We start from the raw sequence: 14,275 nt of genomic DNA on the forward strand, positions 1-14,275 counted from the left end.
CTATTTGCATATGAGAATATTCATCACATATAAAGGGTGCAGGTTATCCATTACCATCCGGCCCCAGCAATCAGAAATGGGCATCATGGCTGCATGGATAACAATTCACCAAACTGTCAGAAAGTGACTTCACATGCCCTTTGACCTTCACTTTCACTTACACATACACACACATTCACACATACACACGCTTTCTCTTACATAAACACACTCAAAACCGCAAGCAGGCACACAACATACATACATTTAAAAGCATGTTTTTAACTTACCTCGGCTGTTATTGCTATTTGTACTCCATATATTCATTAAACTAATGGCGAATAACATAACATTATTCACTATCTATACTACTATTATAAAGGAAGAACTGTGAGGCTTTGAGGCGGGTAAACTCGGGAACCACAGCGCCAATCCACACACCCGATACATCGTTGGAATCCTCAGGGTGTGCAGATGGACATAGGCTATATAAATTTAAAAAATACGTTATATTTAAAAAATGTACATTTAAAAAAAGTAGTCCCCTCGAAGTAGCGCCGGCCGCGACCTGCGTGCTGACGTCGTCCAGGAGCGCGAGGAACGGGAGGAGCGGGGGACATGGCGCGGGGAGGAGCACTGACGAGCGGCACACAGGCGGTGAGCAGCAGCAGACCGGCGGAGCGGCGAGGAGCCCTGAACTGAGGAGCGGCAGCAGAGCGGCGGCATAATTGTGTGAGGTAAGCCTCCGGAAGACAATGTCAGGGCAGGCGGGGGCGGGGCAGCCGGGGGACGGGGCTGACGGGGGCCCGGGCTGATGGCCAATGTCGGGGCAGGCGGGGGTCAGGGAAGCCTGATTGCTCCCGGACAAGGTCGGGACGGGCTGCTAGTTAGTATAATAAAAAATTGACAAAAAACAAGGAGAGTGAAGCCCCCACAGACGTCCATTAGGAGCCGGCTGCTTCTGTTCCTGGTACTGATTTTGTCACTGGGGTCGCAAAGGCAGGGCCAGAGGCCACAAGGGACATGCCAGGGGTCGCATCAGCCCTAAATGACTTTCATGCTTGGCCGGTTGCAGAGATATAACAGAGGCTGCTCTCATAAGAACCAAGAGACAGTTAACACACAGCGTGCCCCCATTCCCCAAACACAGGATCAATTACCTAGGAGATTTTGGCAGTCATATGCAGCAGCCTGTTATACAAAACGCCACTTGAAAATAAACTTACCTCTTCTGGTTACTCTGCCGGTTGAGCGACAGAAAACTGCTGCTAAAGCGGCGATAATGGGCTTGATAATGTGCCCTTGAGAATTCCAATAGAAGTCCTTGTTCTGGTGTGAACATGGGCTTCTATTGGAATTCTCCAGGGCATAGTATCAAGTCCATTATCGCCGCTTTAGCAGCAGCCGGCGATAATTTTAACGCTATTCTTGATAATATGCCCCCATGTTCCTTGTTTGGGAAAAGCTACAAGAAAGTGCACTGTGCTGAAGCGCAAATGCATAAGATAAAATCTATACTGTGGGTTGCGTATTAAAACGACATACGGCTTCACACTAGAAGTAGTAATCAAATGGTTATAAAGCGCTATCCTCTACATAGATTGCACATTTGTTATCCATTCCTTACAACTATAATTAAAAAAAAGATTTTGGATGAACTCCCTTGAACTTGTATCAATAATCTCTGGGGAATGAAAAAATTCAGACACTCCCAGTTCAGCGAAAAGTTGTTTCTCATAAAGGAGCAGGGAATCATAGCCATATTATCTAGGGCAATACATTCCTCAAGGGCGAGTCTCGAAAAGGTAGCCTCATGCGAATGCCAGATCTTAATCCAAAGCAACAATAGGGCAATTCTTACCTTGTCCTCCAAATAACTAATTCCTAGCTCAGTATGACAGGTGTAGGCCGGGACACTCGTAGGAACAGAAAGAAGTCTGTGTAGAAATCAGTTTTCTACCTTATGTGTATTTTCAGGGTTAGTGTGATGGAGCAAGTATTCGCACGTAAAGCGACTTGCTCCCATTCAAGAACATCGCCTAATCTATAATGTTATTAATCAACCTGTTTTGTCATTAATATTGCACTTTCACACTACACGCGGGTGTTCCAGAGATGCTTGCCTATGTGTCTATTAATCCTAATGAGGCTTGCATACTACAGAATCGCTGCTTCGCAGAAATCTAGTCTGCGCATGCGTCGGTCATACCCATGTGATGTGACGCACTCGTAGTTCTGGAGGGATTTTTCGCTCATGCGCAGTATTGCTAATATGGCCGCTTTGTCTTTAACATGCTCTCCGCTTGCTACTGCCGCTTTCGCTCAACTGTCTATTTCTGCCTAAAACCCTAATGCTATAGATATTATAAAGTAAGGGGTGTAGTGTAGCTAATCATGGTGTACAGTGTATTAATTTTTGCTGTGTTTCTAATTTGTTTTCGGTTACTTTTCATGTACCGCGTATCTGTGGGCCTGGGAGTGGGGAGCCTCTCCATCTTAGAAGTCTGACAGGGACTCACCACGTGACATGAGAAACGAAGTCTTGCAACAGTGGAACTCAGCCAGCTGGCTGCCGAAGCTGAGATGCTCCTGGCCTGGGAGAAGACTTCGACTTGTACCTGAAATGTATCTATTTGTGCAATAATGTTTGTGTGCTCCATTGTCTTTTCTACACGTATGCCATGGAAACTGGAATGTAAGGGGTGGGTACGAAAAATGAATATTAATTATGGGAACACAGAATTTTAGGTGGTGACAATGACCTACCCACCTCTCCTGACCAATCCTAAGTTGGGGATCCTGTCACTTGCAACATTTGTGGGTGGTCTAGGGACCCGAAAATAGTATAACTAGCCTAGTTTTAGCTAGAGAAATTGTCCGACTTGTCCGAGTAGCTGACCTGTCACCGACCCTACGAACTCTATAGGTGATTGATACAGAGAGCTGCGGAGCACTCTGTCCGTAATTTCCACAAACTCCAAGGGGTGGAATAGTCTTAAGTGCTGGCGAAGCACTTTGCTGGGAGATTCGAGAACCCAATTGGGGTTACTGGCGGATTCAGTGCAGAGAGGGAGTAGCGCAGGCGTTGCATCCGAAGCTGCAGGTGTTGGTCTTGCCCTTTGGTGAGCCCAGTCCTGATCCAATCCTGAGGGGTATCCTGTCCTGACTGTCCATGAGCTGTACCTGCTTGCCTACTGGCATCCTAAGTCCTTGAGGGTCCTTGTCCTCGCCTTTTCCCAAACTGACCCGTGGCCAGGGTTAGTCCTCATTCCTGTCCTAGGTAAATATAAATTTGTGGGTGTCCTTCTATCTATTCTCTTATCTTTTCCTTTTAATTAAGCATCCTTGCCCATGGTATTTTCTCTGTCATCTCCTTTAGAGTTACAGGCAAAACTGTTTATTAGCCATGTTCCATTTTTCCCCCTACCTGTAGGACATTATTGAAACTGTTTACTTAATTAGTGTGATCTAGTTTTACTTGTGTTTAGAATCTATGCTTAAAATAGCAGTTAGACTAAGACCAGTTTGAATCACTTGTAGGACTTTAGCAATTCACTGACTAATATGTTTTAAACTCACCTACCTTAGTATAAGCCTGAAAACTGAATAGCATGTTCCCTGTTACCCTTACCCTGTAGTTGTTCACTCGCACTCAATGGTGCTTGCTCTCATTCATAGCTATATTATAGTCATAATCTTGATTATCGATATTCTAATCTGTATCAATCATATTCTCATGGCATTTGGAATTTGAAACTTACTATATAAAATCTTTAAAACCCTTCAGGTGTCTGTGGTCATTATAAAAGGTATATAGTACGATTAAATGTATAAAGTATACTTGCTAGTCTCATCTTCTATCCACTGCTAGCTCTTGATCTATCGGAAACATAGGTACCTGTGACAAAGTGGTAAGTCAGGTACTCTGGTAAAAGTGGTAAGAAAAACATATAGAATTACTGATGGTGGTGTGTAAACTCGCCCGATTCACAAAAATACTGTCATAAACACGTCATGGGCCCAAGTGCGTGAAATCTGGTAAAATAAAGAGTCGGGCGACTTGCGCACTTTATCAAGTGTGCCTCAAACTTACTACCCCATAAGTCCCTATAGGAAGGTATTTACTCTTATAAAGAATTAGCATCTCTTTATGGGTTTGTGGCTTGACTTAAAGGCAACTGAAAAATTGTCTCATTTGCTCTCACAAGAAGCTGCAATCTTTGATTCACTAAGTGGGCCCAATTCAAATCCGGATCAGAAATGATGCCAAAATCGTTAAATGTTTTAACTTTAGCTACTAAATCTCCCCTTATATAGAGTGTGGCTTAGCTTTGTGTACTTTTAATGCCACTAATCATAATGGAGGACTGAGTCATTTTGATTTTTAAACCCAGATCATTCATAGTATCAGTAAATGCATTTAACAAGATTTGGAGGCCATTTGTAGTCCTCATAAGGAGAACTGCATCAACAGCGTTTTACAACCTGATACAAATATACCCCCTATCTACACGGTATTTATCCAGGCCATTTGTATACGACAGAAACAAATAAGGTGCTAAAATCCATCCCTGCCATACTCGATTAGTGCTTATGGAAGGGGAACATTCCCAATCTGAGCTATAGAGTATTTTAACTGTTGTCCCCAGTGAAGACGCCGAAGTAGATCTAACAGTGTTACTTCACCTCCCATATTTTCCATGATATTCTCACTGCTTCACACAATTCGCTGTCTCAACAGCACAGGAGAGGTCCATAAAGGCCATATGTAATGACCCCCTCCTTGATTTGACATACTTCCCTATTAGGAGTGACAGATTAACAGACTGCTCCACAGTACTTATGTCTGGTTGGAATCCAAATTGTACTTTGGACAATAAATTGTTTTGTTCTGCCCAGTCCTCTAATCTGTAGAGGAGGACCTGACCCAAAACTTTAGTGGTGGAATCCAGTAATAAAATGGGTTGATAGTAGCGCAGTTGTTTTCTATCTCCTTTTTAGATCGATCCTAGCGGCAGCGCCCATGCACTGCTCGCTCTGCGAGGCATGCAGTAGTCGAGTATGCTGTGGATGCCTTGCCTACTCTCCTCCCATATTTTTCATTGGCTGGTGTCATTGTCCTTGGTAAATGTTGGCTTTTGATTGATAATGAGGCATGTTAGTCTTTCCTTGTTACCTCCCTGTCTCCATGTGTTATCTCCTAGGAGGACTGGATCTTTTACTTGTGGCATTACACGGTCTCCTTCATAAGTCAGTAAGCACTATTTTTTTTTTAGTTTGTAGCGCCGTCCGCTTTCACTTTAGCGGCCACGCTTGTTTATTTAATTAATTTGCCGCAAATTAATTTGACGCGCGGGCCGAAATGGAGCGTTTCTACTCACTAGTCTAACAAGCAATTGCAATGCATTAGGTCTCGCATTTACGCGAGTTTGAGCTATTGATGTTGTAAATAACAATGCCTTTTATTTTTGTTTTTGTTTTCAAAACATAAATAAAAGGCATTGTCATTTACAATGCCCATAGCTTAACTTCACATAAATGCAAGACCTATTGCATTGCAAATGCTTGTTTAAAGATAAGGACTATTATTAGATGGCTCTTTTCGCCAGGTATTTGTCTATTTAAACTTTCTGAATCAAACAACTTGACAGACTGAGTTGCCCATGAATCCACTGTAATACAACACTCGACCTTAGGAATGACACCCTCTGTGAAAAACGGATGGTTAACAACTTCCCAGAGCCTTCACTATCCCTTTTGTTCCCAGCGGCTTGAAGATCTTCCCAAGCTGTCCTTCTAATTTTTTCTTTCTGTGGCTCCAGAAAAGCATTAAATGCTCGTGGGCATGTCTTATAGTTTCAATATTGTGGGGAGAAATTTTGAGAGTAGATAGAAGTTGCCCTGTGCAGCCAAGCAGGCTGAAGTAAACTATCTGTATATGGGCGGTGAACTTCTAGGATTCTTAAATGTGAACATTCGTGAGATGTCTTGACAAACCTCACCAAAGCTGTTCAGAATAATACATAGGTTCGCCTCAGATTGTTTGGGATCAATTTTGTCTCAATTAATTCTTAGACCCTTGGTATTTGAATAATTCAGATCTTGTGCCTACAGCATTCCACCGTTCTCCAGCACATCATAGCCATAAACAGGGGCTTGTGTACACTCAAACAACTGACCAAAACTTTAAAATAGGTGGTTATAGGGTACAGGTCAGAAGACCCCAGAATAAAATCTATAATACTAATTTGTTCTTGGTCGCAAAATGGAAGATATGAGTCTACTTCAGATGAGCAATCACTGGCAAATGTCAAATAATTTTGAACCAAGCCTATTTATTGTTACGCCATAAGGAGTATGACTGAAATGAGTGATACCTACTCTCCATTATGCAACTAGGCCATTTACAGGTTGTCCACACCTGACGATATTAAAGTCCTCTGCCCATACAATCACAATATGATTATTGCTTTTAACAAAAAGATCTGATATGGTATCATCTAGTCGATCAATTACCTCAGTGGGCCTTTGATCAAAAATATCATGACAGAAATAAATAAGGATCATATCAAAGGAGCCCTGGAAATATAAAGTATTTGAAACCAAGTTGTATAGCATAAAACTTGGACTTTAACACGAGAAGCTTTAACTGAAACAAAATTGCAGGACCCCTTTTTTGGCCTGTATGATGAAGAGATTGCCGGGTTGCCAAAAGTGCGAAAATCACCTATACGAAAATCATCTGTTGTCCATATCTCTTAGCAGCAAATTAATTCGTAATCTTTTACCATTGCCACCCAGTTTTCATTTAACAATTTAGAGCGAATTCTGACTACATTCTAGGAAAGCATTTTAAAACCGCTGCCAGAGACTTTCTCCGGGTTAAGGGTACCTGGGATAGATAAGTCATACTAACCAACTATCTCCCCGCTACTTATGTCACTTGACATAAATAATGAGATGTGATTACTCACCACACTAACATCATTGATTGGTGAGGATGATAGGTGATTACTCATAACAGACTGTTGGGTACCCAGGCATTCAACATCAGGTGTAGCATTAAGATGTGCAAATACGTTTCAGGTGTCTATTTTATACTGAAATTATTTTTCCACCCCCTGCCCAGAGCTTTAGACAGGAAACAAGTCTGGCTGACGGCTCTCAAGCAGGGGCTTGTAAAAAACCCCACAAAGGATGGGAATGAACCCTTCCTGTAAGCCTAACCAAATAATTCAAAAGTAACAATAATTTAACCAAATAAGTCCTTTTAAACTTAATTACAACACAATCGCCAATTGATTGTTTTGATATATAATCAACCCAGTCAAACCTTCTTGCTGTAAGAGTTTCATCAGCCAAGTCTTCAGGCCAGCTGGTATTTCTCCCAAACCAGTGATCCACCTTATGTTTCAGATCCCAAAAATGTTCTCTCTCATTTTCTACAATCAGTGGGACTTCCTCCAATACAATGACATATGGGGTATCCTTTCGTAGAAAGGGACCGCCCGCCATTAGTGCGGCGGTCCCGTGGGGGTCATTAGGATGCACACTGGCCGGCGCATCCTGCATTCTTGACATTGCGGCGGGCGGTGCTCTCAGCACCGCCCTCCGCAATGCCAAAAATGCATGTCGTGTATTTTCATGCACAACGTGGTAGGCACAATGCGGTGCTTGCCATGTTGTGTATGAAACTCCAGGGGGGTACCGTAGGTACCCCCCATGTGCACCCCCCACCCGCACGAATACCCTGGGGGCCCACAACGGGCCCCAGAGACAAAACCGCATGCGTTTCCATGACGTCTCCATACGGGCGGTGGCGATTCGCCCGCTATCCTAATGACCCCCAACGTGTACATTTCAGAGGCAATTGTAAATGCACTCCATCTTTTGAGCAGTAGCTCGTTTGACTCTGTGCAGTTGAGTCAATTTGAGCTCCCATGCCTGGTCCCACAATTGCAACTATTATTGTTGCTAACGAGTGGCTCCATCGAAATATACGACCCTTCGACATTATTATACATTCTCAAATACTTGTCAGTTTAAAGAATGAGACTTGTAGACTTCAATACACAGGAGGAACAGGCCTACTTGCACTGGGCCCGGGATGGCAGACATATTTTTTCATCTAGCTCTTTGAGTTGCTCTTGAATGCCTTTGTGAAATCCTTAAACGTGCCCTCGAGTTTCGTCAGGAGGACACACAATAGTGAATACATTTCGTTTCCAGTTCATTTGTGCCCAGTTTCTCAGCATTACTTGATTTAATTTCCCGTAAAGTTTGTTTACCAGAACTGGAGCGTTCTGGGCGTTTACAAGGCTGATTTCCAATTGAAGTTGGCAATGTTTGCACCGTCCCACCCTGGGCCTTTCTTTTCAATTGCGGCGGGGTTTCTGAGTTAAGAGGGCCTTCTATGGGTCTAAAATAACACAAGGGTCGCGTACCGGCACAGGGACGCCTCTTGCACAATTTAATTACTGAGGATGTCGAAACAGCCGAAACCCACCCTCCTTTTACTGAATTCACTTTTCTTTTGCCCATATTGAATTGGTAGATGTGGAGATTCAAACAACCTACCCCCAGTGGCTCATAGCAATTTACGAGGGTTCAGTCCACTGGCCAAGAGGTGGGTTCAGCCAGCCTCGTCCATGTGCAGACTGGCCTGCTCTTGGCAGGGTCTTCACCCGGGCATGCCTCCAGGCGTATCCTGTGCTGTGGGTTCCCAAGCTGCTTATGTGCGCCTTCAAGCATCCCCTCATTGCTTCCCCTCCTCCTTGGTTCCTGGGGGATTCTGGTCTCTGCAGTCAAGACCTACACAACAGCAGGGTCGATTAGCCGCGTTAGCGTTTCGTGCCAAGGGTTTTCGGCGGGGTTGGATTTGGGCAAAAAACTGTCCCAGGCACCCCAAAAGAAAGTGGCTCACATTTGCTAATGGCAACCTTTCAAGAATCATTGTGTGGTTAGCATTAGGGGCTTATTTTGGGGAGTAATTTGTGGTAAATTATGTTTTTTTAAATTTCAAAGGCCAGTAGCATCATCCAAGACTAGAAACACTGTTATTCAATTGTGGATCCGCTACGTCTTATGACACATACCTTCAGGTCAATAATGCTCTCACCGTCAGGTACCTGAAAGCATTGCTCTGTTTCTTAGATTCCAAAGCACTTGCTCACCCTCGGACCTATGGATCCCCTGTCAGGACCTAAAACTCCTGGTCATCCTTAGGGATTTTCTCTTCTAACCAACATGGCCCCATACGATCACACTCATCCTCAAGTCTGTAGGCTTCTACTCACCCCAAGGACCCATGGGTTCTGACAATCCTAGGACATGAGGCTCATACTCCCTATCAATTGGTCCCTAAACTACCCACTCACCAACCGGACCCTTAAGCTCATTTCCACTCTTTGCCCCCCCTGAGGATCCTGCTCAGGAGGAGATCTCTGAGGCTCCAGCTCACCCTCTGGAGCCTTCGGATTCCAGCTCATCATCTGGTCACCTGATTTCCTTTTACCCTTAGACTCAATAGCTCTTGCTCACTCATACCTAAAAGCTTCAGGATACCCTCAGTTCACTAAAAACCATGTTCACCAGCAGATTTTGCAAAGCATATACTTCTATGTAGTTCTCTTGCTGCTTGGCACATAGTCCCCACCAGATCTCTAAAGCTCCTGTTTAGTCTAATTGGGCATTGGTAGGGGTTAATATTTCTTTCAGGGGTATGATTTCATTTAGGTCCCTAAGCCTGCAGCTCAACCTCAGCTTCCTGGGGTTCGGTGAACAGGCAGAATATCGAGTTTTTTTATTTTTACCTACCATAATAACGAGTTTCAAATATAGTAGGTCAAGAATATCGACTGCAAGAATATCGTGGTACAGTATATCGACAGTAAGTTAAAAAATATCGTTTTTATTAATATCGAAGAGAGTAATATCATTTGTAAAAATACAGTTAATAATATCGATGTTTATATTAGTGTTCTGTATTTTGGTATAAGTGTAGTTTTTTTTGTATGTTTTAAATTTTTAGCAGTAAAGATTTTTAGGTAAATACATTTTTGCGTGATTTAGTTCTGTAGCGGGTTGTGAGTTTGTAGGGGAGTAGGGTGGGAAGTAATTTCATTTTAATAAAGTCATTATTAATGTTTATTGATTAGTATTAATAATTAATTAATTATTAATTGGGCATGAATTAATATTAATTAATTAACAGATAATTATATAAATTGCATACCCTTTTGGAGTGGGTTGTGGGTTTATAGGGGAATAGGGTGGGAATGAATTTATTTATATTAAAGTAATTATTAGTAAATATTTATTAGTATTTATCATTAATTTAATATTAATTAATTATTAATTGGTTATTAATTAATAATAATTAAAAGATAATTACACAAATTGTGTACTTTTTTAGGAGCGGGTTGTGGGTTTATAGGGGAATAGGGTGGGAAGTAATTTACTTGTAATAAAGTAATTATTAATAATTATGTATTAGTATTTATAATTAATTAATTATTAATTCATTAATAATTGGTTTTACTTCATATTAATTAATATATAATTATATTAATTGTGTTACTTTTTTAGGAGCGGGTTGTGGGTTTATAGGGGAGAAGGGTGGGAAGTACTTATTAATATTTATGTATTTGTTTTTATAAAAAATGTATTCATAATTAATTAAAAATGTGATTATTAATCATTATTAATTAATTTATTGATAATTATATTAATTGTGTTATTTTTTTAGGAGTGGGTTGTGGGTTTATAGGAGAATAGGGTGGGAAGAAATGTAATTATAAACAAGCACTGGCGTTGCCAATAGGTCTCGCAGTAGGAAAGTTGGAGCTATTGGTTTGTAAATGACATTTTATATTTATATATCATTATTGGCATTGTCAATAACAATATATAAATATAAAATGTCATTTACAAAACCAATAGCTCCAACTTTCCAAATGCGAAACCTATTGGCAACGCCAGTGCTTGTTGTGGCTATGGCCCAGTTTTTCATTCTGTGCGCAACATATGGCTGAGCAACAAAGTATTCAAAATAATAAAAATGCAGCAAAGTAAGTGGGGCTGACACAGAAGCAGACTGCAATTATGCTCCTATTTAGGCTTACACCCCCTTGCCCTTCTTTATGTATTGATGGACATGCTTCTAAAACTGGAACAAAAGAAACAAGTATATGCAATAACCAGATCACACACACCGTCATATTTTATATACAGCCCCTTACGTTTTAGATGTCAATCCTGCAATACAAGTGTTACCTTTCTGGCCATCTAAACAGCAGCCACCTTGCTGTAAACTCTACCACTGCTGATTAGTGGAGCTAAGCAGGGTACGTTAGGGATCAAAAACAATTACCACAAAAATAATCCTTCATGCACTTGATTTAAACAGGGGAAAATGAACTTAGCCAATATGTTCTGCTATTCTGCTTGTCATACACTATTGACAGGTCGGAAGGAGCGTTTTATTTCTTCCCAGCTGTTCACGCAGATCTTTCTCTCATGCTCGCTCACAGTGCCAAGAAAAGCGTGCTAGATTTAGGAAAGCGCATCACAGCGTGAGCTATTTTTAAACCTCCTTGCACGTGCGGCCATGGCTGAGTCAGCACGTGTGGCGCGTGGACAGTAGCGCACAGGCGCAGTGACGCTGCACATAGTAATCCTTTAATTCTGTCCAGGGACAAATAGGTTTACGTGGATGCAGGGTCACCACATGATGTCATGAAGTCTCAACTTGAGCTAGCATTGTTGTATCAAAAACTGAAAAAATTGCAGGAATCAATTATCATGAAAAAGGTAACGTACAGCAAAATGCGCTTCATGCCTAAAACGTGCCCAAAGGAATTGAGTTCAATCTGGATGTGCATTTATAGCATGCATACCATGCGTGAAGTAAACCACTAATGCTAAATATTGGCCCCTCTACTGTTTTACTCACAAACATGCCCGGGAAAAATCTTGCCCAAACTCGAAAATGACAATTACTTGGTGCTCGTGCAATCAAAGAGGCAGTTGTATGATGGTAAAATGGTCTCTGACGCTTGGGGCATTACACTAATACTAAAGACAAACTGCCAACATATCGGTCTTCTATCATTACAGATGAGTCAATACACTTATTCGGAAACGAACACGAAAACTCCAGATACCTCTGGAAACTTGCATAAGCTAACTAGCCGAAGCCAGGAACTCGCCCAATGCTCCAGTGTGCTAAATACAGGCCATACGTTTGGCGTTTGGATAGTTATAACACTGCTATTTACAGCAATTAAATCTGAAAACAAAGTGAACAGTCCTTAAGTTAAGGCTAGTTACAACCTCCTAACCAGTGCAACGTGTGACATACAGTGTGTGGTGCTTAGCTATAAAAACGTGCCTCAATCCTTTCTCGGGAATGTCGCCATCACCATGCTCCGTTCACTAAGTGAGAAATCCGGACGCCTTTTAAACAGACTGTGGCGTTTGTCAAAAAGTAATGTGACCTAAATGTTGGCGCAAGTAAAATCTACATGGGAACAACAGACTATGGATAGTGCACAGGTTGTGAATTAGTAACACAAGAAAAGTGCTCCGTACATGCTGGAAAGCCCTTACTTATTTAGGAATACTAAACATTTCGAAGCCTAGAATTTTGAGAGTACATGTTTTCATGATTAAACAAGACGGAGGGAAGGCAGAGAAGGGGAGGGGGGAGGAGAAATGCGACACGGCGGGCAGGGGAGGGGCCGAGTTAGAGAGAGGCAGAGACAAGTTAGACTGAACTATCTATTCAGAGAGTGGGTTGGTGGGTAGGTAAACAAGACGGAGGGAAGGCAGAGAAGGGGAGGGGGGAGGAGAAATGCGACACGGTGTGAAGCAGCAGGGGCCTTTGAAGTGAAGCTAAGCTTCACTTCAAAGGTGTGGGAGGAGTGCTGCTACGGCCTGGGGGAAGCTGGCTGGAGAGGAGAAATGCAAGTTTATGGCCCAAAAGCGCGTGCCTGTGGCCACGTGAACTCGAAGAAAACCGCAGCAAAAAGCCCGTGGTTTCACGAGTATTTTGAGCACTTGAATTCTCGCTCCCTCAATGCGCTTGCGCGCATTGTAGGTCACGAGACCTAAAAAGTAATTATGAATATTTATTTATTAGTATTTATAATTAATTTATAAATTATTAATTATCGTTAAACTCACTGTAAATTTTACCCCTACGCTATCCAACTCTTTCCCTACTATTGCACTCTCTGGAGTGGGAATAGTAATTTGTACATCTCCACTATCCAATACTTTCCCTACTGTTGCACTCACTGAAGTGGGAATAGTAATATTTATCCCTACGCTATCCAACACTTTCCCTAGTGGTGCACTCTCTGGAGTGGGAATAGTAATTTTTACCCCTACGCTATCCAACACTTTCCCTACTGTTGCACTCTCTGAAGTAGGAATAGTAGTTTTATCCCCTCCGCTATCCAATATTTTCTCTACCATTTTAGTTAATGTAGTGTAAAATGTATTTTAAAAAGATTAAAAATCTTGTAGTAATTTAATTCGTTATATATGTTTTTTAATTTTTATTAATATTATTGGTGTATGTGTATTAATAATTTTTAATATGCTTCTAACTATGTGTACGTTATTAAAATAAATATTTATAAAAATTATGAAGTAAGTATACATATATACATTTATATATATATTATATTTTGTTTGTTTGGTGTGCTTTCCGAACGCCGGTGGTGCCAGAAACGAAACGTCCGCCACGTTTCCAAATATCAAACTATGCGATCACCGTGCTTCAGCAGAAATCAGCCGGCACTCCAAAGAGTAAAGTCGCTCAATTTTTATTTTTGGTGATGATTACATTGACGTGTTTCAACAGCTTCGCGTTGTCTTGTTCACAATGTAGATGAATCATCTGTTTTGGTTAAAATAAGCATTTAGAAAGTAGACATGGGCGACAAACTAAATGTAAATACAGAAGGAGTGCTATGCAATACACAGCGGCCATCTTAAAACATTTGGTTCAAAGATAACAAGCATTCCAAAATTCGGCACGTTACAATATTGCACACTTCTCAACAATTTGAAACACTTATTTAGGAGAATATGTTACCCATGATTACAGCACTAGGAAATGATTATCGCAGGAAAACTAATTCCTTGCATATTTTAATGTATTTCCATAGATGCCTGCATCAGATTTCAATAGCGTGTCTAAACATTCATTGTAAAATTTATTCAATCAGTGAATCATTACTGATCAATAAAAAGTGCTAGTGCATCATTATTGATATTCACAATTATG

The sequence above is a fragment of the Lissotriton vulgaris genome, chromosome 5 (assembly GCF_964263255.1).
Source record: "Lissotriton vulgaris chromosome 5, aLisVul1.2, whole genome shotgun sequence".
Lineage (NCBI taxonomy): Eukaryota > Metazoa > Chordata > Amphibia > Caudata > Salamandridae > Lissotriton > Lissotriton vulgaris.